The sequence below is a fragment of the Anas acuta genome, chromosome 3 (genome assembly GCF_963932015.1).
Source record: "Anas acuta chromosome 3, bAnaAcu1.1, whole genome shotgun sequence".
Classification (NCBI taxonomy): domain Eukaryota; kingdom Metazoa; phylum Chordata; class Aves; order Anseriformes; family Anatidae; genus Anas; species Anas acuta.
The window spans coordinates 45,513,948-45,537,456 of record NC_088981.1 but is presented as its reverse complement, the minus strand read 5'-3'; the positions used below and the strand labels follow the sequence as shown (position 1 = coordinate 45,537,456).

General features: G+C 38.8%; 1 long non-coding RNA gene across 3 annotated transcripts; it reads right to left on the bottom strand.

Annotated features, from left to right (window-relative positions):
• Window positions 1-12,628: 12,628 nt before the first annotated feature.
• On the bottom strand, window positions 12,629-19,646 carry LOC137852999 (uncharacterized). 3 transcript variants are annotated; one of them, XR_011094145.1, is made up of 6 exons: window positions 19,578-19,646; window positions 17,498-17,680; window positions 16,619-16,712; window positions 15,450-15,562; window positions 13,803-13,908; window positions 12,629-12,972 (listed from the first exon to the last, which is right to left on the bottom strand). It is a non-coding gene; the product is annotated as an uncharacterized lncRNA (long non-coding RNA). The 3 variants fall into 3 exon arrangements; XR_011094143.1 differs by lacking the exon at window positions 12,629-12,972 and having other exon boundaries at window positions 12,993-13,908; XR_011094144.1 differs by lacking the exons at window positions 12,629-12,972; window positions 19,578-19,646 and adding an exon at window positions 17,819-18,166 and having other exon boundaries at window positions 12,993-13,908.
• Between the last annotated feature and the right edge of the window lie 3,863 nt (window positions 19,647-23,509).

Genomic DNA, 23,509 nt, shown 5'->3' with positions numbered 1-23,509 from the left:
CTGCATGAAAGTCAATGATCAAACTTCCCCCGGCGAGAAACAACTGGGGAAAAACAACCAAATAAACCGAGGCTCCCGTGAAAGCCCTTAAGGGAGAGGCTGGCTAAAGGATGGGTTGCATCAGCGAGCCTGTGTGAGGATTACTTCCAACTCCGACTCAAAATGTTTAGGTAGAGTACCCTTTCAGTACCTAAAGATATCAGTTATGACACTAGAGCTACTCGAACCAAATAATCTTGTGAGAGGTGGCAGGAGCAAGCAGATGGCACAAGTCAGAGCTGCCCTCCGCTCTTCACAGGCCATTTCTCTAAAAACAAAAGAGGTTCAGGCGTGATGGACCGCTGGGGCTGCAAAGGGAAGCAGCAGAGCAAGAGATGCTGTTTGCTGCTTTATCCTGGCATAAAGGATAATCTTCAAACAAACAAAGCAAAGCCCACACTGAAGATGCAGTCTACCTCGGGAGTACAATGACAGGGCTTGCCTCATCATAAGCATCCTACCAGGAGTCCTGCTGAGAGACCCTATCATAAACATGTTTTCTATGCCTGAACCCACACAGTTCCCAAAGCACACCACAGTGAATGTTTCTTGCTAAGATACGTCAAGGTGAGCTGAAAAGTCATTGTTCAAGTTGCAAATGCAGAAATCTTCAGATTTCTGATATTATTAATAACCAAAACAACATATTTTAGTGGAAATATTCACCTTTGCCCCGAGTACTGCCTCTTTTTATCAAAAATATGCAGACTTATGGGCAGTAGAGAATCCGTAGTTTCTCCTTTCCCTCTCCTTTGAGCACTTCCTAGAGATTACTGTAGGGCTTGAGAACTGGGTGCTTCACAGCTACAAAATAACAAGGCCTCTAGAAAAAGACAAAGATGTGAGTCCTGATTGGTAACTGCAGAATTTTAAAAAGAAATCAATTTCTTTTCCATTTTTTTTCCTCTGCCCTTTTAACCATTTTCTTCCTTTCTCCCTCACCATTCCACAGACACGGTAAACACTGTTTATTTTAAAAATAAGGCTATCATTTTTCCTATTCAGCTGGAAACTTGTACCTAAATCTTGACTCTCTATTTTGGAACTTGCAATTGCCTTGAATGCTGCCTGGGGGCTTACAGCTTCCTCTGAGCCCTGTACGGCCAAGATTATTCCTGACTTCTGGCTCTAGGTAACTCCCTCATCTGTATGAAATAAAAGCACTTGGACGGCTTTCCAATGTGGAGCTTCTGAAATCAAGTTCTCTGCCTGTCTCATTAGGGTTGTGGCTATTAAAAAAACAGCACAGAAGCTACCTGTGTCAGACACTACTGATAACCACCAGTAACACATCTTTACAACCTCTGACCACTTTCTAGGCCCCTCCACTGTCGCCTCTCACACTGCTCTAAACACAGCCAGCTCCCTTCTTCCCAGGTACGCACCACCTAGCTCTGCTCTCCTCATCCTACCCTTAATCTTACCCACGCCTGCAGAGTGAGGACTCTGCCACACCTGATAAAAATATTTTCATATTAGTATTTTTAGGAAAGTGAAAAACTCCCAGACTGATCAAGTCACCGCCATTGTTTCCTGTAAATCATGTTTTCCATTATGTATACAGCATTTATGTTGTGCATCATCCTGGGCAGGTCTGCTAAGAGGAAAACACAGAGCAGAAGACATGCAGAGGACCATGACACCAACAACTCTAAATCTGGGCAAGGTCTAAATAAGCAAGGCAGCATTCACTGCAAAGTGGCAACTGCAGAGAGAACAGAAACTATTGCTATGACAGCTCCTTGAAGAAGTTTCTGTTGGTCTCCCTAGGGAGACAATGGGCAATGCCCACTTCTTGTCATGCAGCACTCAGACCTGGAGAGCAGCTTCTGGGACATTCAGAGGTGCTCGTGCTTCTCTGTTTCACGACCAGGAGTGTAAAATGTTTCAAAACCATCAGTCTTTCCACATTAAATGTACCCACCAAGCTCTGGCAAACAGAAATGCTTCCTACAGTTCTCTGTGTTGAACACAGCAAAGGCTAAGCAGGTCTTGGCCATTTTTTTCTTTTCCTTTGTCACCTGATGAGGTGAGCTGTGGGAAGACTGTGGATTTAATCTACAGCACAAGGGGCTGGGAGCCAAGAGAGCTGATTCTGAGAGAGTGACCCTCCATCTCGCCTTGGGCAAGCCTCCAGTATCTCTACTTTGGCAAGCTTTTCTCTTCTTAGTGAAAATATTCCTTAGCAAATTTCTTTGGTAATATCTCATCCTTATTTTCTCTGGAACCATTTTCAATGAAAGTAAGTACCGGAGAAGCTAATAATGCATAATAAGATGTCATTACATGTCAAAACAAAAATTCAGTATCTTTGTTCACAGGTAATGCTAATGCTCTGGTTCTCTAACAAGGGCGTATTTTATCTGCTGGATTCTTTCTGAATACTTGCACTTTTACCAAACTCCTTGTTTTAGTTCCACCTCATTCCAGCATGATGCAGAAGTTGGCTTGTTTTGCACTTCCAATTTGTTTAAAAAAATAGTCCGCATAGTAAAAAGAGACTATTTAAGCGGTATCTTTTTGTCTAGCAGTCCATGCTGTCAGTACCACATGCAGATACAACAGAGATGATGAATGAGCAGCAAATGATGAATGTGTCGGGACCACGTCATGTAATAACCACCAGTACATGTGCCACAGGAGGCAGTGCTGGGAGTGCCTAGGAGACACGACAGACACCCCGGCCCCTCTTTGAAATCCGTGCACGTCAGACACTTTCCCAGGGCCAGAAAATATTTCTTGCCCTTGCTAAGAAAATGTCAGCTGTGACCTAGGAGTAGTGGTCCGCATAGCCTGATGTCCTGTCTAACAGTGGTTAGCTCCTACGCAGGAAGACATGCCCCTTCACCCCCGATTATGCAGATCATTTTGTGATGCTTCCAGTCGGTGGGGCAGTGCCTTTGTGGTTCTATTGACAAGCTTATTCCCCAAAGCATGAAGACTTACAGCTGTATTTTTTTGAAAGCCAATTTTACTTTAAATGCTTGTCTGATCCACCCTGTCTCTGACCTTTAGGCTAATTAAAACTGCTCATCCTTGTGAAACTACTTTTAATATCTAGCTCAGATCCATAGATGCTCATTGCATTCCTGGGTTTTCATAAATATTCTTGCAGGTTGCTAGGAAAATGTACGGGTCCCTTGTCTAGAAAATCTCTGCTACCTTTTCATAGTAAGCAGTTGTGGTTAACTAGTTCCAAACATTGTGGAGGCACATTTTTGATCACACTGTGCACTAAGTTTCCTATTTTCAACACTGACTCCAACAGCCTAACAGCAAATTCTCCAAGAAGAACAACAAAACAGCAGAGGGTCTAACTGGGACAGCTATTTCTTTTTACTCCCTGGGACCTGAGAAAGATTCTTCACAAGCTTCCTCCCATACTCTCATAAAAGCTCTTACATTCCCCTGTGGATGTAAGATAATTAAAGAAGGTGAATCATTTATTTTAAAAGTTAATGACAGAAGCATAGGCTAAGATCTCTAAAAGAAAATGAAAATGAAAATAAAAAAAAAAAAAAAAAAGAAAAAAGAAAAAAAAAAAAGGAAGAAGAAGAATTCAGGTGCACCCAACTTTTTATGGTTAGGAATTTAATTGGATAAAATCTTTCAAAAATAACATCTTTGTCCCCTCCTTTGCAAATACAAACATAATATTTGATAGCCACTTTGACAATCAACGCTGTGCTACACAGCAGTCTAGAGTACTCATACCAGTATTCTTGCTGTATACAACTCTGAATCTTCACTGAATCCTCCTGCCTTGTCTTGACCTTTTCTTTACAAATATGTGTGCCTAACTTCTGCACAGGAACAGAAAAACACATTGATCACATGTGAGAACTCAGAAATGAAATCTGCTGATGCTAACAAGTGTGCTCAGTTAAGCCAACAAGTTGCTTTCAGTCACGGACCTTCCACTTGCATCCTTGCTAATGTAATAAATTAATAATCTTCCAGGCACATTGCAAACATTTGTTTGCCCTCCTCAGCTTTTTAGAATGAGTTGTTATTCTTCAGTTCAATTAAAAGAAATCTCAACTGTGTTATATTTCTTACTTTTTAAAAAAGTAAAGAAAAGTAAAGAAAAAGACAACACAAACACCACTAATGGAAGCCTTCTCTGATTCTGCCCCATAGACAGCTTATTATTGGTGTGTATCACTGGCTTTGCAAAAATTTTTTCTTTAAGAAACCAGATGCCAAGGACAGGGCCAGTCTGAGCAGCAGAGAAAGAACTGCTTTACTGTCAAGGCACCTTATGTTAAGGGGAAAACAAAACTAAACAAAACAAACAACAATGGCAAAAAAAAAAAATATCTTAAAGTCCCAATGCACTGGCAACTTTGATAAAAATAGAGTTTAATTCAAGACTTCCTTTTCAGCAAATGTCTCGTCTCACACATTAGGTTGTCTCCTACATGTACTGTAAATAGATTTCTATTCAAATAGTAATGGCTGCGATGCACTTAATGTAGCCTTCAACAGGCACTGAGCTTTGCCCTCAAAGAAGTTTTCTCCCTTTTTCACATCTACAAATACAAGTTTATAGTGTTCAAAATAGACACAATATTAAGTAAGTCAGTTATCCTTTTCTGATAAAGAAATTAGAAAATCCACATATTTTATTACTGAACCCTTATGCTAAAAAGTTATTAAACATCAGCTAGATTCTACAGTTTTCACCCAGGTGAAATTTCCGTTGAAAGCAAGGGAAGTTTTTCCACAAGTAATCCTTACAAGGATAGGATTCAATAAAAAAACGAATACCCCCATAATTCTCTTATAAGAGCAGAAGTAAGCAGCTGAAAACCCTGAAAACCCTTGCATTTGCAAAGCTGGGTAATAATTTGTGCCTGTTTTATTTATATATTTATTTATTCATGTTTGTTTTGTTTTTAATTTGTACCCTGAATTACAGTGGAGAAGGGATGTAGCATGACAGATTATATACATAACAAGTCTTCCTTCCAGAAAAGATAGGATTGAACTTCAGCAAGTTTCCAGAAATTCTTTGATTCTGACTCCTCTTTAAAATCCCTGGTGTTGCTACAGGGATGTTTTGGCAAAGCACTTCTTTTGGGAAGGGGGGAGGAAAAGGAAAAGCCAGGGGAGGAACCTGAAAATCTCCACCTTTTGGCTGTCTCAAGTACTTGTCTGCCTGGAAGCTCAATATGATGCAATTAATGAACGGCAATCCTCCACCTTCGGTGCTTCCTTCCCTTTCTCGAGACAGATGTGCTGACAGCATGGCACCTCCTTTAAAGGAACTCAGTTTTATGGAAGCCGATCTCTCGGGAAGGCACAACTACCTACAAGCTTTTGGCTGCCCCATGTATTTTCAAGCAAAATCACCAGGTTTCATGCCAAATATCCAGGAACATCATCACACAGAGAAGAAAAGCTTTTCCCTGCAGGGTCTATCAAAGACCTCCTTTTATCCAGATCCCGAACTTCCCTTTGCTTGTCTTAAAAAAACACTCTTGCAAACGTATCTCACTTGCACGCTACCTTTTTTTCTCATGTGATGTACACATTTTACCCTGCCTAATTTTCTGTCAATTCCTCCTAGACATCTCTTCATAAACACCTGAAATCAGTTCTCTGCCTCCGTGCCCTTACATCTGACAAGGCAGCAATGCCACCTTCTCCTTGCTTATATCCAGCACAAGAACCAAACCAGCTCAGAGTGCAACACACCCGGGCGCCTGAAGTTAAATACCTGAAGGAATGAGTTACCCTTCATCGGTGGTGCTAAATGCACACAAGTCCTGCTCAAGTCCAAAACGCTTGAAAATTGGGGTACTTCAATGCCCTCCAGCCTCCATTTCCCACCTGGCCCCAGGCACAGAGAGGTGTGCATATTCTCAGCTTTACTCTCCCTACTGATTGTATTAGCCTCAATCACACTGAGTAAAGCAATTGCAGAAATTAAGTAATTAAACTGGATTCACACACTTACATCTACCCACAGAAGTCTGATACATTTTGGGGCTTAATCATTAAAACGAAAAAAGAAAAAAGGGAAAAAAAAAAAAAGGAAAAAAAAAAAGAAAAAAAAAAAAAGAAGGTAGAAGAAAACAACTAGCTAGATACACAGGACACAGGTCTGTCTTTCAGCAGGAATCCCCACCCCACAAAGCGTCACAAATATTTCTTCCCTAGAATCAGCCAGCTGTCATGAGGGGTAGAGGCATGTCTTCTCCAGGCTTCAAGTGCCTTGCAAAAGCCATCTGAAGGATGGAAACAAAAGAAAATCTCTTCCGTATCACAGTATATGTAACATTAGAGATGAAAAAAAGATTTAACTTAACCTTCTGATTCCTATGAAAACCGTGTATTCTCTTATTTGCTGGGACTTTTTACCTTCCTCAGCTTCTGCAAATAAAAGATATTTTCCCTCTTCCACTTATCTATACAAATTTCCTGAATGTACAGGCAATTGCAAAACTGAACATTGACTAACAAGGATGGCTTTAAAATCAACAGGAGTGGGTTTGGGTTGTTACAAGGTCCCAAGACACTTCTCAGATATCTATCAAAAATCAGTACAGTTGAATTCATGCAATACAACAGTGTGTGTTGTTGTTTTTTTCTTGGTATTTATTTTATTGGTATATATTTTCTATAGTTAAAACTGTAGGTAAGAGACATAAGACAGCTTGATTTTAATTATAATACATAGATAAACCAACAAAATGCTTCTAGGTTGCAATAAAAATAAAAAATAAAAAGGAGGGGGGAAATGCCAAATATGTACTGTAACTACATCATCTGCAAACTTAAGCACCCTTTCTATTCTAATCCACATTTTTTAAAATATAAGTTCAATAATTAAATTATATTGAGAAAGGTGGAGTGCTACTCTAAAACGTTTTGAAGAATAAATTTCTGTAAGTGTGTATAGCACCCATTTGGTGCTATAGAAGCAGAACAAAACAAATTCTCTCTTTTTTTTTTTTTTTGGGTGGGGGGGATGGGGGTAATATATTTTGTTTTTTTTTTCAAATTCAACCACTTTATGAGATGATCTTTTTTAGACCCACCCCCCTTTAATTTCATATTCTACCGGGGGTCCAATACATCCTAAGCATTCAAGTGATACTCAGCCATCTTGACTGCAGATATCTACATAATCTCCTTCTAGTCTCCCTTCTGATCCTTTCCTCTTCATTCTCTACAAAAAATACACATCAGCAGACAGTGACACAGCGTCATCCAGGATATAATATTACACCATTTAACCAATCACAAAGACTTTAACAAAATTTCCATTTCCTAGCATTGCCAATGTTCTGACTTGGACAAAGATCAGAAGAAAGGAGTGATACCCAGCATATTTGAAGTATTATCTAAGTTTTTTGTTTGTTTCTTTGTGTTCTTTTAAAAATCTGTATGAAGTTTCAATCACCATTCAAAACATGATCTGCATTTTTGAAATATTTATTTTTTAGAAAAGATGAAAAATACATAAATTATCCAAGTTAACAAAGCAACATGAACTTCTACACAACAATTACTTATGGAGGATGCATCTTTTCTTGAATTAGCATCGAACTACAGAAAGTGAAGTTTCAACATCTTTAGACCAACTCATACATCATTTGAATAGAAAAGAAACAGTAACCGTAAAGGGTAGGAAGGTGTTTTCAATTAGTGTACTCGAGATGCCTCAATTGAGAAACTTTGATACTAAATCCCCAGTGTTTCTAATCATTTCTACTTTAATGTTTTATTACTAGATTTCAACATAGAAATCTTGAAATGCTTGCCAAGGCACTGTCTTCCCTTCCTTGTGTACCTGAAGAGCTTTCTGCATACCACTGGAGGAATTCCTTCTGTTGCTGCAACAGTCCTGGTGAAGGGCTTCTTCAACACATTAAACCCATGCAAACCTCAGGGAAAGAAAAGCATTTGCCCATTTCATACCTGTTTTGAAATTACTTTCTTCATTCTACATAAAGTCACAGCTTAAGAGACTTTGTAAGAAAAGGAAGTCTTTTTATGGGTTGCTGGAAGCTGTACTTTTCATGGGGAATTGACTGAAGATTTTGCATTTAAAAAAAAAATGCCAGCTACTGGCATTCAAAAGTATTTCTCTTACTGGAGGTGTCTGGATTAAATATTTCTGTGTTTTTTGTTTGGTTGTTGTTGGTTTTGGTTGTTTGCTATAAATATTCATATTAGGGAAAAATTTTTTTTTAGATTTTTGAGTGTTCTTCACCTAAGACTGAACTTCCGGCTTACACCACCATCACATGCAGTGGAGCTTCAGTTAAAATTTAGAGACTGAGTCAATTCCCATCACCGGTAACCAGCCAGCTAAAAGACTACAGTGCAGCAGAATGAAACGGGTTGTTTTCTTTCTCATTGTTCCCTTGGCTGGCTTTGATCATACACTTTGTTAGTCTAAGAAAAGAAGCACACAAACAGTAAGTGCTACTCTTTTGCTTTGCTTCATTTTTCACTGAAGAAAGAAGTTGTATTCTGAACCTCAGCCAGTTAAACCAAGCAAAATCTTAAGGACTTGACACATTGTAATTTTCAGATTTCAATCACAAACTCCCCATAATTTTCCATCCAGATGCAAATTTATGAGTAAACTATGATTAAAAAAATAAAATGGAAAAAGAAAAAAAAAAAAATGCTCAAATTAGCTTTTCAGGAAGTCTTTTTCCTCCTTGCAAATTCACAATGAATGATTACTACAGTACTCATCATTTCTAAATCATTTCTACAGGAAAAAAAAAAAAAAGGAATTGAAGCTGACAAATCCAGACACAGTGACACTCCGTGTCCTGGTTTGCACCATGGCATTACGTTTCTTACTTTCCGTCCTTCATTTCTAACCAATACCTTACAGTTGGTAAATAGCTGACTCATCTAACGTGCACTTTTTTGTTTCCAGTTGGCTGTGGCAGGGTTTCTTGAGGACGAGGGTAACTATGTAGAAGCTGAATATATTCTTGCACAAGTTGAGAGTATGGTTTTACATTCGTAAAGAAATTACGTTCTCAGCTTCAATAACATCAGAAAGTAAATGCAATGATTACTAACCCTAATAGCAGTTAGCAACCAGGCTTAAAGAAATCCTTCTGCATAAAAGTAAATCACATACATGTTCCAAGTATTGTGTGTATATATAATTATGTGCATATATAGTGAGATTTCACTGTCCTGCAGCCAGTGCACATGCAGCCACAGCACTGCGGAAACTCAGCCGTGCTGGGGGCTGCACAGTTGCTCAGAAGTGGTTTTGGGGAACAATGCACGCCCACACAGCCTGAGCCTCTGACCACAATTTACTGCCATGAGGGCTACACTACCTCCCAGATGCTGCCCCTCCAGAAAGACACAGCAGTTTCGATCAGAAAGGACCTACTTCAAGAGCTCTGGTAAAGGAAAACGACTGCTGGGAGACCTTAGGCTACCAGCTGGCTTGCTCTTCCTCTGGCAAGAGTGGTGCTGCCGCTCTTGCTTCTTACCAAAGGGCTGGAGGCTACAACATTTCTCAGGCAATAGGAAATGGGTTTCAGTGCTTTTCAGCCTGAGGGCAGTAAAAACAGTGCAGCCTCAGGTGAGCTGAGGTCCTGCACCTATATTGATGCTGCGCCATGCCAGGGGATAGCAGGTGGCTTGTACCCAGACCTTACGGATGGCCTTTGCCATGTTTCATGTGTCACCTTGCTCTCCTGGCTGAGCTCAGTGCAGCTCCTACCTTAGGCAGGCCCAGGCAGACCTCCTGGATCAGGGCTCCCTGAAGCCATAATTATAGGGTGACCCAGAGTCAAGGCAGTTGTCATACAAAGGTAACCTCATGGTGAGTAAGGCATTTACCTGCCCTAGGTGATCTGTATGAAACCATGGTCTGTCTAATATTGAAAAAGTCTAAGAGGGACAAACAAAGTCTTAGACTCTTCTTCAGTTATATTCGCTCCGCTTAAACCCTTTCCCTCCCTAGAGTCTTATTTTCTCTTAATTTCAGCGCAAGAGGTGTTGTGAGCCTTGTGAGCACAGCATCTGTGATATTTGCTTGGAGAATGCAACCAGACTGTTGTTAAACTTGGCTCTTTAGGGAAGAACCATCAAAACAGGAGGGGAAGGTAGGTATTCCCCAAAAGTTCTGCTAGGAGTTTACCATTCCTGTTGTTTTCTGAATGTTCTCTTAAACTTTAGAAAAAGACATTAATAAGTCAATCAAACAATTGTCTACAGAAACTCTCTATGAAATAGTTGCATCCAGTACTGAGATAAATTGCATACATATGCTCAGATGCAGCAGGATTGTAAGTAAACTGTTTGCTGGGTGGCTGCTGTAATAATCCTTTCTGGTCAGCAGCACTTGATTGATGATTACTGTATGGAAAGTTTTCACAGAATTTCCAGTTAGTTAAGCATCTTACAGGTAGGATGCTAAGATTCAAATACCCAGGGTTTGACGACTGCAATGGTGATGACAAAGCAGGTATTGATTTGAGAGGGAGCATTTACAACCTAGCAGAGTTCTAGGAATTACAGTATTTCAGAAGCCAGACCCAAATATAAAGTTTGTTTTCTTTGTGGTACTTACCAGAGGTTGGAAATGTTTTCAAACAAATTATGAAACAATGATTTGTTTTTCACAGTTGTTGATATACCAGCACATAAATTAGGAACATCACAATCTCTTGAAGACAAGATTAATCCTTGAGGTATTTTACTGACCTTTACATTACCTGCCTTCTCTTTCATTACGTGAACTGGGAGGCCAACAAAATCTTTTTATGTTAGAGCAATTGTTTAACAGGAAATTGACCAACAATGTCTAAAAAGGAAAAAAGAAAAAAAAAAAAGGAAAAATAAAACTTATTTAGGTTTTCTTCACTTTGGGAAGTTCTCTCCAAAGTTAGTCAGCTCTTTCCCAGGTTTCTAATTACATTTTTTTTTTTTTTTTTTTAAGTACACCTGCTAGGTCTGAGGGTTCCAGTACCAGGAAAAACTGCCCAGCAGTTTAGTCTCTGCCTCAGACAGAGGAAGAAACCCCCTTTTGGGGAGCAGTCCAAACCACAGCTCAGCTGAATTAAGTAATTTTAGGTTGCTCCTATAATAAAAACTGTTACACTCCTATTGGAGACTGATGGAGCTGCTAGTGTGCATTCACAAAGTCCTGTGGAAATGCTCTCCTCATCAAAAGTTTGCATTGACTTTGGTAACATTAGATACATCTAATACATTAGATGCAACATCAGGGTCAGAATGTAGCTCTCCCAAGTGGCTTCAGGATGACAGAGTACCTGGTGATCACTAGGATCAGCTTAATATTGCAAAGGCAAGGGGATTGGAAGATCTGGTTATCTGGTCAGGTTTCCTCACAAAGCAAGATCTCCTCCTCTGACACTAGTATACTGTAAATTGCTGGGGAATTGCTGGGAAGGATGACAGTGTTTTGTCACAGTTGTGATTAAAAGACTGAATCCTTAGGGCCCCTTTAAATTGCCTCTCCTGTTGCCCTAATTCAAGTAGAATTTCATTGTTTTCAATGCGTGGGAGGATTCAGGTGGAAATGCCAGCAAGTTTCTGTTCTGTCCCAGAGAGGTATGCAAACAGGCAGCAAAAGTGAACTTTTAGAGAAATGCTTTTAGTGCCTATTCGTGTCTGCTGGTTTTCATAGGTTCCTAAGGAAGCAAGAAAACTCTTCTATAAAGTCATTGATGTGCTGTGCCGCAGAGCAATGCTCGACCCTTTTGATCTCTGATATTAGGGATAATGAATGTGTAGGCACCTTCAGCTTCCTCGGCATTGCCAGGCAACCCAGGGGATCCTGCTCCACAGCAGACTGCAGGACTGGTGTGACTGCTGCTCATCCCATTCACACGGTGATAAGTAGCACGCTGTGATTGTCTCAAGCATAAACTGGAGGCAGGCAGGATTTTTAAAACTGCTGGAAGAATTTGAGTAGAAAGCAAAGGTGCTTCATTTGCAATCGTAACATTATTAAAGGAGGGGAATATATAAGAAACACCTCACTTCAAACTTTTTTTTCTTGGATGCTGAAACTTCCTTTGGTAGTTATTCTGGTAATCTTAACTTTATCACTTATGAAAGTCTTTTATTGTTCTAATAGGAAATTTCGGTGACTGTGCTATCCTTGCAAAGCTAGGGAAGTTACAGTTGTGCTTTCTCCCTCTTGAAAGAGGCTGTACTTCATTTATGCAGGGCACCACCACACCAACAGGTTAATGCTATGCACCTGAAGCCTTTCTGTACTCTAACAGCTAGTTCCTTGCTAAGAACTCAAACATTGGTTTGAAAAGGCACTTACTACTTCTACACATAAAAGCTTTCTAAAAACCTTAAGAGGAAACTTCACCCCAAACTGACTTTTTACCTTAACTACACTTTCCTTCACAGGTATAACTGTGCTTCTCAAAATGCTGTTAAGACACATTATGAAGGAAAGTCTTTAATTTTATACAGATGTCTTGAACAGCAATATGTCATAATTGCAAGTGAATTGCATGCAGTCTTCCTTGGACTTTTGCATGTCCTGTTGGAGGAATATATGATTGTGCTTAATGCTAGTGTTTTCTTGAGGCATGTGATGGTTCCCTCTTTCCTCTGCCACCTTGTCTGCTGTCAGTGGGGCTTCAAGCCACCCAAGTTCCCCCATGAGAAAAAGAGAGCTGGGCTCTGGCTGCACAGCTCCGGAGTGCTGTGGGAACAAAGAGGCAGGCCTGCTGGCAGGGAGGGTGGGAAGGCAGCCAGCACAGGCAGGAGAAGGGCAAGAAGGTGGGGGAAGGGGCACGGGCAGCGAGGGAAAGGAGAGCAAAGAGAGGGGAAGCCTGGTAGGAGAAACTCCTTTGTTCAGAGGGAAGAACAAAGGGGATGGGGAGAAGATGGAAGTGGCGTACCTTTCAGCTTAGAAGAAATTCAGTACTCATATCCACTCCCAGTCTGCAGCCACGAAGGGATAACATAGATGCACAGAGAGGACTGATTAACGTATGCAAAGAAATAAGCTTCTTTTTTTCCTGGTTGTGTCAAATAAAATTTACTCTTTTTTTTTTCCCTTTTTTTTTTTTTTTTTTTTTTTTGCCACTTAATTCATTTTGGAAAAAAACAACCAGTTATGAAAATGTACATCTGAAAATCTAGTGTGGTAATGGTAGAGGACTTGGTACTGACTTGGATTGATCTCATCACATTGATCCAAATATATGTTTTTTTAGCAGTTTACAAGTACTGGTTTCTCTTAGACAAGGCTGACTGCTGCAAAGAAAACTAACCTCATCCTTGGCAATCTGAGTTTCTTGTAAAACTAAAGCTTAGATCTGTGATGTTTCCTTCTCTACTTCTCCTGAGGTACAAGAGATTTATCAGGAAGAAGCCTGCTTTAATGTCAAAGCTCTTGTACTGTTAGTAACTGCTTTGGTTTAGGTTAAAAACTTGTGGAAACCAGAAATGCTAAATGTTCACAGGAAATAAATATCTTTAGTTGTGAGGAAGAACATATAAAATATCAAGAACATACTTCCCTTTTCTGAGTTAGCTAATATTAATCCTTTACTGTAGGATTGAATGTTTTCCTCCTAGCAATATTACCACAGAGTAGTCAGCATTTCAATGTAATCTGCACTACAATGCCCTATGTTAATGCAGACAGATACTTCAAAAACAGAACAACATGTTAATGGTCCCTCCCATATAACTCTTCGGCCTAACAATTAGTAGCCACTTTTATTAGCAGTTAAGTGCAGAAATATACCATTTAAAAATGTTACAACCTTTGTTCTTGATTTTAGGTGACTTCAACAAAATGTGTCTCTACTAATCCCTTTTGAAATCTTGCATGTCTGTTGTAAACAGCATTTTTTTCTCCCAGCTTGTCACCTATAAGGCAAAGAAACAAGGCACCTTATTTTAGTAAAACTGCTGCTTTCTTTTCAAGGTTTGTTTTAAGATACAAGTAAAGGCTGCAAAGTTTCTTTACAGCACGGATGTTGTTTTGTCAGTTATCTGTACTTGAAACACCAATAATGGTAGTTGGAAATAAATTTTATCTTGATGTGATTGGGTTTAAACTCTGAATTTTCAGTTTAAAAATTGGATTAAACTCTTCAATTCATTGATCAATCCTGGAAAAAAAGGGCTCAAAAGAGAGCACTACGTATCAACTTCAGCAAGATTCTTCCTATGACTCATTTATCAAAATAACCAAACTTTTGCAAAGAACACTGACCAATCCTATTTTTGTTGTTTTGTGAAGTGTCATCACTGACTTCACCTTTGAAATATTTACCATTTTAATTGCTTCTGTTTAAAGACATGTTATTTGTATTGTGTTCTGTAGAAGATATACAAAATCAGCAGCCATTTCTGGAGGTAAGAAATTATAATTAATGGTAAATATGCTCCAAAGTCTTACTCACTTAGCTGTATCCAGTAACATGGTTTTGTAATACCTGCTGTAGGGCTTCTCTTCCAACAGTTTGAGGGGCTGGAGAGGGGTGGGGAGGGGCAGGGGAACAACGAGGGGAGCAAAACTTGCTGGCACTTTGACTTCATCCAGATTTAAACAAACTGAAAATTGGCCAATTACTTCTCAGGGATCAAGAAGGCAGCCTATGTATGTATATAAAAAATATGGGCAGGGGTTGAGGTACGTATATAAATCTTACGCATTTACACATTTCCTTCTTGGTTTTGTAACAACTCCTAGCTATCAGTGAATATTTCCACTTGAAAACAATAATCATGATCCATCTATGAGTTTTTTTGTTTTGTTTTGTTTTGTTTTGTTTTGTTTTCCCTTCTCTGACCCTTTTTGATGTTGTTTTTTTTTTAAGTGTTCCTATCTCTTTCTTTGGAAGAGTCCTGTTCTCTCACACGGCTGAGTAGTGTCTTGTCTATGCTACATGTATCTCTGATATATTTATTTCTATAAGCAGTTATTGACAGTATAAGATAGCCCACTCATTGTGAACTACAAAGTTTTTCGTAAAATGAAACTGCAAAGAGTTTTCTTCAACATACCAAGAATACAAGCAAACTTCTGAGTTCAAATAAGCTTATTATATTGTTTCATTGGAAGCTTAATTTATTTTTTCATGTTTGATTTTGTTGCTTGTACGTAGTAGTACATGGAAGATCTTAAACTGAAAAACATCTGCAACTTAGTTGCATCACAGAATAAAGAAACTTTCTCGTTTTGTGATTTTCAGTACTTGAAGTGCATTAGCTCAAATTGAGAAATTCTTGTTTCATTATACCAGTATAAGCTTTCAGTTGCAGTAATACCGACCACTCTGAAAAGTTAATTTGCAAGATTGTTACAGAAAAGGAAGATAAAAGAGCAGCAAAAATTCTTATCTTCATGCAAAGCCAGGATGATCACTAATACTGAGACTTCTAAGTATTTATATTGTCTGTACCTGATGTAGCTTTTAGAGAATATTTTAAAAGACCATTTCTAGCTTCCACATCCTTTTCCAGTTTGGGAGATTTCTTCTTTAGCAGTGTAATTTGTAACTCTTCATTTAGCTTCCTGAAGTTAAAAAACAAACACAGGTTCACCATTGTATTGGAGAGTTAAGTCATGTACATTAATAGAATTAGTCCTGAACAAGAGATTTATTGTTATCATCATTTTTTAGTTATATTAGCTTCTTAAAAATACTTCAGTATTTGCTACTTATTTAAGTAGGGAGAAAAATGCAGTATTTGCAGAAGTAAGCATTTTCATAGAACTCAATTAATTTGAACTGGAAAATAGATTTAAAATCTGTTTTTAAGTCAAATCTGAGTCCTAATATTTCCATTGATTAAATCAGTCTAAATGTCTGGAGCCAAGTACAACACCTGCCCTGCTTGTGAGCCAGATTCCACAAGGATGGGAGCTCATTCCCAGGGGGGCTCCCTGGGCTGGACTGTGTATCCTATATTTGCGTATGATGCCAGGATTACTCCCCTCTGGTGATGCTCTGGAGATTTCATGAATGGGTGCAGCATGGGAGGGTGGTTTGTTGTGGGCATCTGGCAGAGGTATTCTCTACTAAGTGAGTTACAGTTCTGATAAGTCAGAGGGGCACGGTAAGAATAAAGATTAATACCAAACTGACCCAGAACACTTTGTGTCATTCCAGCAAGCTGAAATAGCACATTTTGAGCTAAGAACATCGGAGTTTTTGTTGAGGGCTTCTTAAATCAAAACACATCTTTGCTATTGCCAGAACAAGTCATGGGGAGATTACTCCCTTTGGAAGGAGCAAAAAGAGTTCTATAATATTTTGCCTTTGTTCAGAAAGGAGAAAATGTTTCAAAATTTATGGATTCTCATTTTTCATCAGACCTAATTCTAAGCAGACACCTAACACTCTCTTTGAAGGAAAAGGTATTAATTCAGTTTGGGTGAGACTATACACAGAAAGTACAGTTGGAGACTATGTGTTGCTGTGTTTGGATCAGAGTGAAAGGTCAAACCCAAATCTCTACTCATTTAATCAGAAATCACACAAATCGTCCAAACCTGATACAACAAACTGATGCTCCCAGATTTATGGAACTGAAGGAGATTATGTAGAATAAATGAGAACCAACATACCAGCACTGGATGCTTCAGGGCTACCTCTTCAAGAGTTAGAGGCACAGCATTCATTTTATGTGAAATTCATGCACTGGATTTCTGATGCTCTGGACTGCAAGATACACCAAAAGTTACTCTTAAAAATTTTACTATAAACAGTTAACTTACTGGACCTAATTTTAATGTCCACTCTATAGTGCTGTGTTTACAAAACAATGATATATCTATTTTCTAATGTAACTTATTTCTGTCTCTTTATTTAACTAGCACATTTCTTTACGTTAGTACAATATCACACATTCTCTCCCTCAACTGAAGCTACTAGTAAAAAGTTACTTCAGAATAACTAAACAAATTTATCTAAAAAGGAACTGTGAAAATCATATGCATTTCTGCACACAAAGAAACTCAAAACCAGTTTCTTTTATGGGTACCAAAGTTGGCACAAATGGCACACATCACTGGAAGGTAAATATGTGCCTTACTCTGTTTGAAGAAATCTGGCTTCAAAATAACAAACTTATGGACTTTTCAAAACATGCATCCTGGTTTGCACAGCAGGTTTTTCTCAACTTCAGAAGCAAACACCAGGATGTGATGTTCTGAATATTCACTTTCAGTATATCTGAAAGCTCACACCTACTTGTATTTGAATGTGTGATTACTTTAAGAACTACATTGTTCGTAATCACTGTTACAAAAAGGTGTTTGGAGATCTTATTATTTATAATAAATCTGGTTTCTGCTGTCAGTCTGCATAAGAGAACATAGGCATTTTACTCGGAAGAACTTTTATTACTTCTGTAGAAATAAACTTTAGATAGAACTTCCTGCAAGAATGACTGTGGTCTAGAAAATGGGCTGATTCAAATCATTATGCAGAGAAAATGTACTCACGTTTCAGTAGCTCTGTTATTCTCATTTCTCAACTCATCAAAAACTTTGCACACTTTGCAAGGAAGACTTCTTGCAATGCTGTCCCAGCTGCTTCCTTCTGGATAAAACTGGAAAAATGTTTTCCTCTGTCTGTCTCTCAGTGGCACCAGGTCATTTCTATTCTCTTGGAAATAAATAATTCACCTTGGGACAGCAGAAGCACATAATTGTTTTAGATAATGAAAAACATTGCTGCACTTCCACAAGAGAAGGATATTGCATATGGCTAAAAAACCATCAAATAACAATTAACAATGTACTCAGAATTGAATGCATCATTACCTCCAGCGTTGGATAACATCTATTAGTTAACTAGAGCTATCCACCACCTGTGAGCCTAGGTACTGGTTTTACACTGGAATTTTTGAATGAAGAAATACATTTCTGACAGTTACTATGGTGAGATTCATGCCTAACTCAGAATTGATTCCTCGTGAGTAACAGGGTGGGTAAGTGAGAAGACTGCAGAGGGACTTGCCCAGCATAAATGTTCTGCTGCAATGCCTGTCCTTCCCCAGAAACTACAGGAGATGAGACACTTAATGCAGATACTTAAAAACAGGTAAGGTAATTCCTATCTAAATTAACCACTGTTCTGAGTGGGTTTACTTTAATAGAGTGACACTTGGAGCTAATACCTATACATTGCTTATTAAGCACACAACATCAAAGAAGTAATCAGAGGAAACATGCAGGAGAAGCTTGTGAAAGACCAGTGTTTAAGGGCTTTGGTTTTTAAAGCCATACATCCATGAATTCAGCAAGGATGTCCCATAATCTGAGATTACCAGAACCAAGTCTTGGGTTTTGCTGGTTTTGATACTTTTCAGTAAAATTATATCTAACAGAGAGAAATATGTGTTTAGTTATAAATTGATTTTCTTTTATTGCTTAAAATAATGGTTCCTATTTTAATCAAATGTCTATCATTTATATAGGAGAAAAAAAAAAAAAGATGTTCATTTTGAACAAAATAGGTCTTTACTCTCAGATTTTCCCTTTGGTTTTTATGCATTTCGTTAGTAGTAAATAATCAGCATTTCCTTTTGTGGTAAACCATACAAATCAGAGCTTACTCCTGGTCTTACTACAGTTATAGATTCATATATGCAAGCTGGTGTTCTCTTTGGAAATTAAGCCTTACTTTAAGTTTATTATTTTTTCAAAGGCACAGCACCCACAGCTTGTATCTTGCTACCCGGGATCCTGATAGCATTTGCTTGGAAGGCTTATCTCTGCACATTAGATATCAGTAGATATAAATCCCCAGCTTTAAAGCCTACAAGATCTTAAAAAAAAAAAAAAAAAAAGCAGTCTGATTTTTTTTTTTTTTTTTCTGGTTAATACTTGAGAATACAATATTTCTATGTAGGGTAACAAAACCAAAAAATTTACATCCAAGAACTGTATAAAATGTATTACTTTGTGCTTTTGGTGGATTTCATTTAATTTTTATCTGCAACAAGGAGACAAGGATAACACCATTGAATAGTGGCACAATCTCCTGATTTGGCCATAGTTACAATGTAGAGAACAGTACTCATGCAGAACAGGGAGCTGCTGAAAAGAGATGTGAACTCCTGCCCCTCCAGTGTTCTGTGCAGATATACCAGAAGCGCAATTTTTCAAAGAATCTTTTAAAATAAACCTTCTGGTTAGTTTTAGTTCTCAAGTGCCAGAGGACATTCAGGCTGCAGTCCTCACCTGCCCCCAAACTGCCACTCAGTATTACCAGATTTCTGCTGTGTCAGTCCTGAGCTCAACATTATGGCAATTATACCAAACTGCACAACAGATTAAAAGGATTAATTCCTGTGTGCAAACAATCTGCCTCTGATATCTAGCACCCATCTGTCTGTCTGCTACAAGCTTTCACTATGAAGCAACTTGTTTTAGTTGCCCCCACACACATACTTGCATGTGTCTCCTGTCCCCCAGCCTAAAGCAATACTTGGGAAAAGTTCTATAGTTCTTATGTCACCTTGTAAACCTTCCATTAAAAAACAAAACATAGAAGAAAACTCATCATTTGATTACTAACCAGATTGCGGACACTGACATGGAAATTATTTTCAACAGCTGCAAACTGGTTGTTTCGCTCCAGCCACCTGTTCCAAATGAAATATATTTGGAGAATAACAATAAAGTTCATCAGTCTTCAAAATATAAAGAAGGCGCTATCACTATTGCCAAATCACTGTCCATTATGCAGTACAGCATCCCTGGGATCTGACTGTGGAACTATCCTGAAAAATTGCACCTCTGCACACACTGCCAGGAATGGTTCTCTATCAGTGTTACAAGTGGTCTGCTGCATTTCTGGAGGACTGGGACTCTTGTACCATGAAACCAAATCCTTCATCAGAGCTCAAGTATGGAAACAGTTCCCCCTCTCCCCCTTCAGGGAATAATACAACAATCAGGTATAAATTTTAAATAACTTAGATTCCTAAAGTGGCTCATCATCTTAAGGAGACAACAGTACTGTCAGGAAAGCCATTTGTATTTTTAGGTGTTTGTTAGAAGTTTTAGAAAGGTGTTTGCCAGGAGGTCCATCAGCTTCCTAATTACGAGTCTGGTTCCATGAGTAGAAGACTGTTTTAGTCACAATAAATGCAGGTTATCACTTGGATCCTCCAAGTTCACGGTCCCAGATCAATATGCATTACATTTCTATTGTATTGCTCTGGTAATTGAAAAAAGGACTTTGAGATGGGAATACAATGATCTAATCAATATAACTGGGATTTTCTTTAAGTGTTAATGCGGTCTTCTCTCTCTCTAAGACATCTGAGTCAAACAGAAACATCTTCATTCATGCAACACAGAACATGAAACAGCAAATTTACAACACTGCTTTGCTAAAAATTGTTGTCATATGTAGGAAAATAAAGCTGAAGTTTAATCAGCTTTTTATGTACATACTGGTTTGTCTCTTTCTTCTGTTGAGTACATGGTTAACATGGGAGCAGTACAGTCAGCTTATTTAATGACCAGAGGTTTGTGAATTTATTTTTTTCCATCATTTGGGTATTCACTGATTAACAACCATGAATACAACCTTGCTATCATTTTTTCAAATTGAAAAACCACAAGAAATGCTTGCAAACAAGTGTTAGTATGACGTCCTCTAAAATTTGATACTCTGGCCAAATCATCGAGTTTTTAACTTTGCTTTCATATATGAATTCAGTTGCTTTCTTGTCTCCTGAAGGAAACATATCTAGTAAAAAAAAAATAACATAAAAAAATCTGTTTTGTTTCTAATGAGTCATTACATGACTTGAGGACTAACTGTAAGCTAAGGCCACAGGAGTTAGACTTTGGAGGACTTCAGGAATCTTAACACAGGATCCATTTTTAATATGTAATTAGCTGATGTTAACACAGCACCTTCTGTTCTGTCTTCCACTACAGCAAGCCTAATGCAACTGGCAGAATCGTGTAGTAACACAAGCAGAACTGAACCCAGACCACACGCTTGGGGGGCTGCTCAGCAGTATAGTAAAGGCAACTGATTACAGTATCATTTGCAATAATATTTGTGTCCTGCAGGTAGTGGTAGGCAAGAGGTGATACTGAATAAAACTATTGGATTGGAATAGCAAATTAAATCAGACACAATAATGTATCCTGATGTCATCTTTGGGAACAATCGATAAAAACAATAGGTTGGTGTAACCAAAATAATGTTGAAGAACTGACTTGACATACTACAGCTCTGACCCTTCAGTAAGCCTGCACCTACCAGGAGTCTTCAGGCTTGAAGAAGACTTCAGAAGGCTTCAGTGACTTGTTTATGCAGAATTCCTTGCAAAGCCTGATAAAAATAAGCCTTTGCTACAAAGAGCAACAGAGAGGGAAAGTGCTGCTTAGCTTTCATCTGGTACCTGTATCTTCAGGACTGTTTAAAGTTGCATTCCATACGTAACATAGCATAACCACATGTAGCACCTACAGATTTAAATATACACAGAACTAGTTCCATGAACAATTGTACAGACTTCGATATGACTGCTCATAGGTACAGCATCTTTGCATGAGTGAGATTTAAATAGAAAATGCTCCCACATCTGCTTACTGAAATATTTCTCCCTTCACCTTTGAATCCAAATTAAAACAATATTTGAAAGGGTTGCTAAAAGTCTTCCACTCTTGCCTAAATTATTTTACTTTTTGCAGTAACAGAGTGTGGCCATTGTTAGTAGAAACTCACACTTTTTCATAATTTTGTCCTTCAAGCATCTGAATAGACACCAAGGTGGGGACGATCAGGACTCGTGGGAAATATGGAGTTAATGTAACCCAGGCTTGCTGCCATGAATAGGAAATAGCTTAACCCTGCAGTCAATTTGCCTAATTGATTAGAAGCCTGATTGCATCCCTGAAGGGCTAGATGCCCTGAAGGCATATGCATGCACAGAGGCAGCAAGCTTACAAGGCAGCTTACCAGAAAGGGAACCTCCAGTGCTCCCAGAACACAGGCTGCAAAATCATTTTTCACTGACCGATTTGGGAACAGAGCTCATCTCTCTCCAGGGTGTTCCCAAGCACGAAACTAGCTTGTAGACTTGGAGAGGGAGACCACAAAAGAAATCTAAGTGCTACCTCCTACACATTGCTAACAAGCCCAGCTGGCACAGAAACCAGCCAGTGTGTGAGGACACTCAGCCCCCTGTGGTGAGGCTCTCCAGCAGAAGAAATGTTGTTTTGCCCACCCAAACATCCCCATCTGTAAACAGTAAACCACAGAGCACGGTTTAGTTCTTTGGTCTTTTCTTCTCTTTCATTTCTCAAGAGTAAACCAAAATGCTTTGAGTGACACAAATCCTAATGCTCGGCAAGCTTCCCCTTGAGTCTGAAACAACCCTAGTGGCTCTGTAGTTCCCTAATCAGCTTAGTAAAGTTGACTTGTGAAGCCCACTGGCAGGAAGTAGTTTATAGTACAGTAACTCAGCCCATTGTCTGGGCTTTTTCAGCTTGGCTTCATTACTATTACCATGATAAAGACCAGCGTATTTTTTTTCTACTTCCCTTTTGCCCCTTCAAGTCTCTACTTGCTCTTGACTTTTCTGAATTTCACTTTGATAGTTTGACACCTTGGTTGTTCTCCCAGACAGATATAATTACAAGAGTTCAAATAAACTTTTTTTTTCTTTTTCTTTTTTTTTTTTTTTTCCCCCAGTAGTGGTGTTTTTTCTGTTTTTGAGGGAATGAGTGTGCACGTTGGTAACAGAGATGAAGATTTGCTGAGAGAACTCACTTCCTCCTGAGTTTGGAGTGGCTCTTTGGGTCTTTTCTGCTATTCAGAGAGACAAGAAAGCTGCAGCTGTGGGACATAATCCAATATTTGGATTATCATAAAATAGGAAGAGTCTAAGTTAAGTGAGCCCAACAGGATAAGTAGGGATTGCAACCTGTCTACTGTGTTTCAGTGTGCAGTGGGCCGCCTTCATCTAATCAAATCTTGCAGCTCTTAACTTTAGGAAGAATTTGACAACGATTTAAATTTAAAGTGAAAGAAAACCTGTGTGAAGGCTCATTCAAAGTATCACACAGTGAAACAGCATGGTGGCTTACACTCTCCTTTCTATCTACTCATTCAGTGCTGATTTGAAAGAAAACTACTTTTTTTTTTTCTTTTTCGTCTTTTTTATTTTTCCCTGTCATTTGCTGGAATTCCTGTGCAGTCCCCAAACCAAGCATAACTTGGTCACTTTCACTTGTAGGACTTAGTGATTCCATGTTGCTTGGGCTGCAAGGTACCAAAAGAATAATAAATGTATTTCTGTGGCCCCGCATGAAAAGTAATCTCTCTGATCAGACATCACAGAATTCTGTTCCACTTTCCTGAGAGTGAAAAATGAGTCATAATATCAGTTACGCTTCACCTGAGAGTAGCTTAAAGAGAGTCCCCTTTATGTCACTACAAAAAAAAGGCAGTCAGCTGGTAACAGCAACAGAGTCATCACC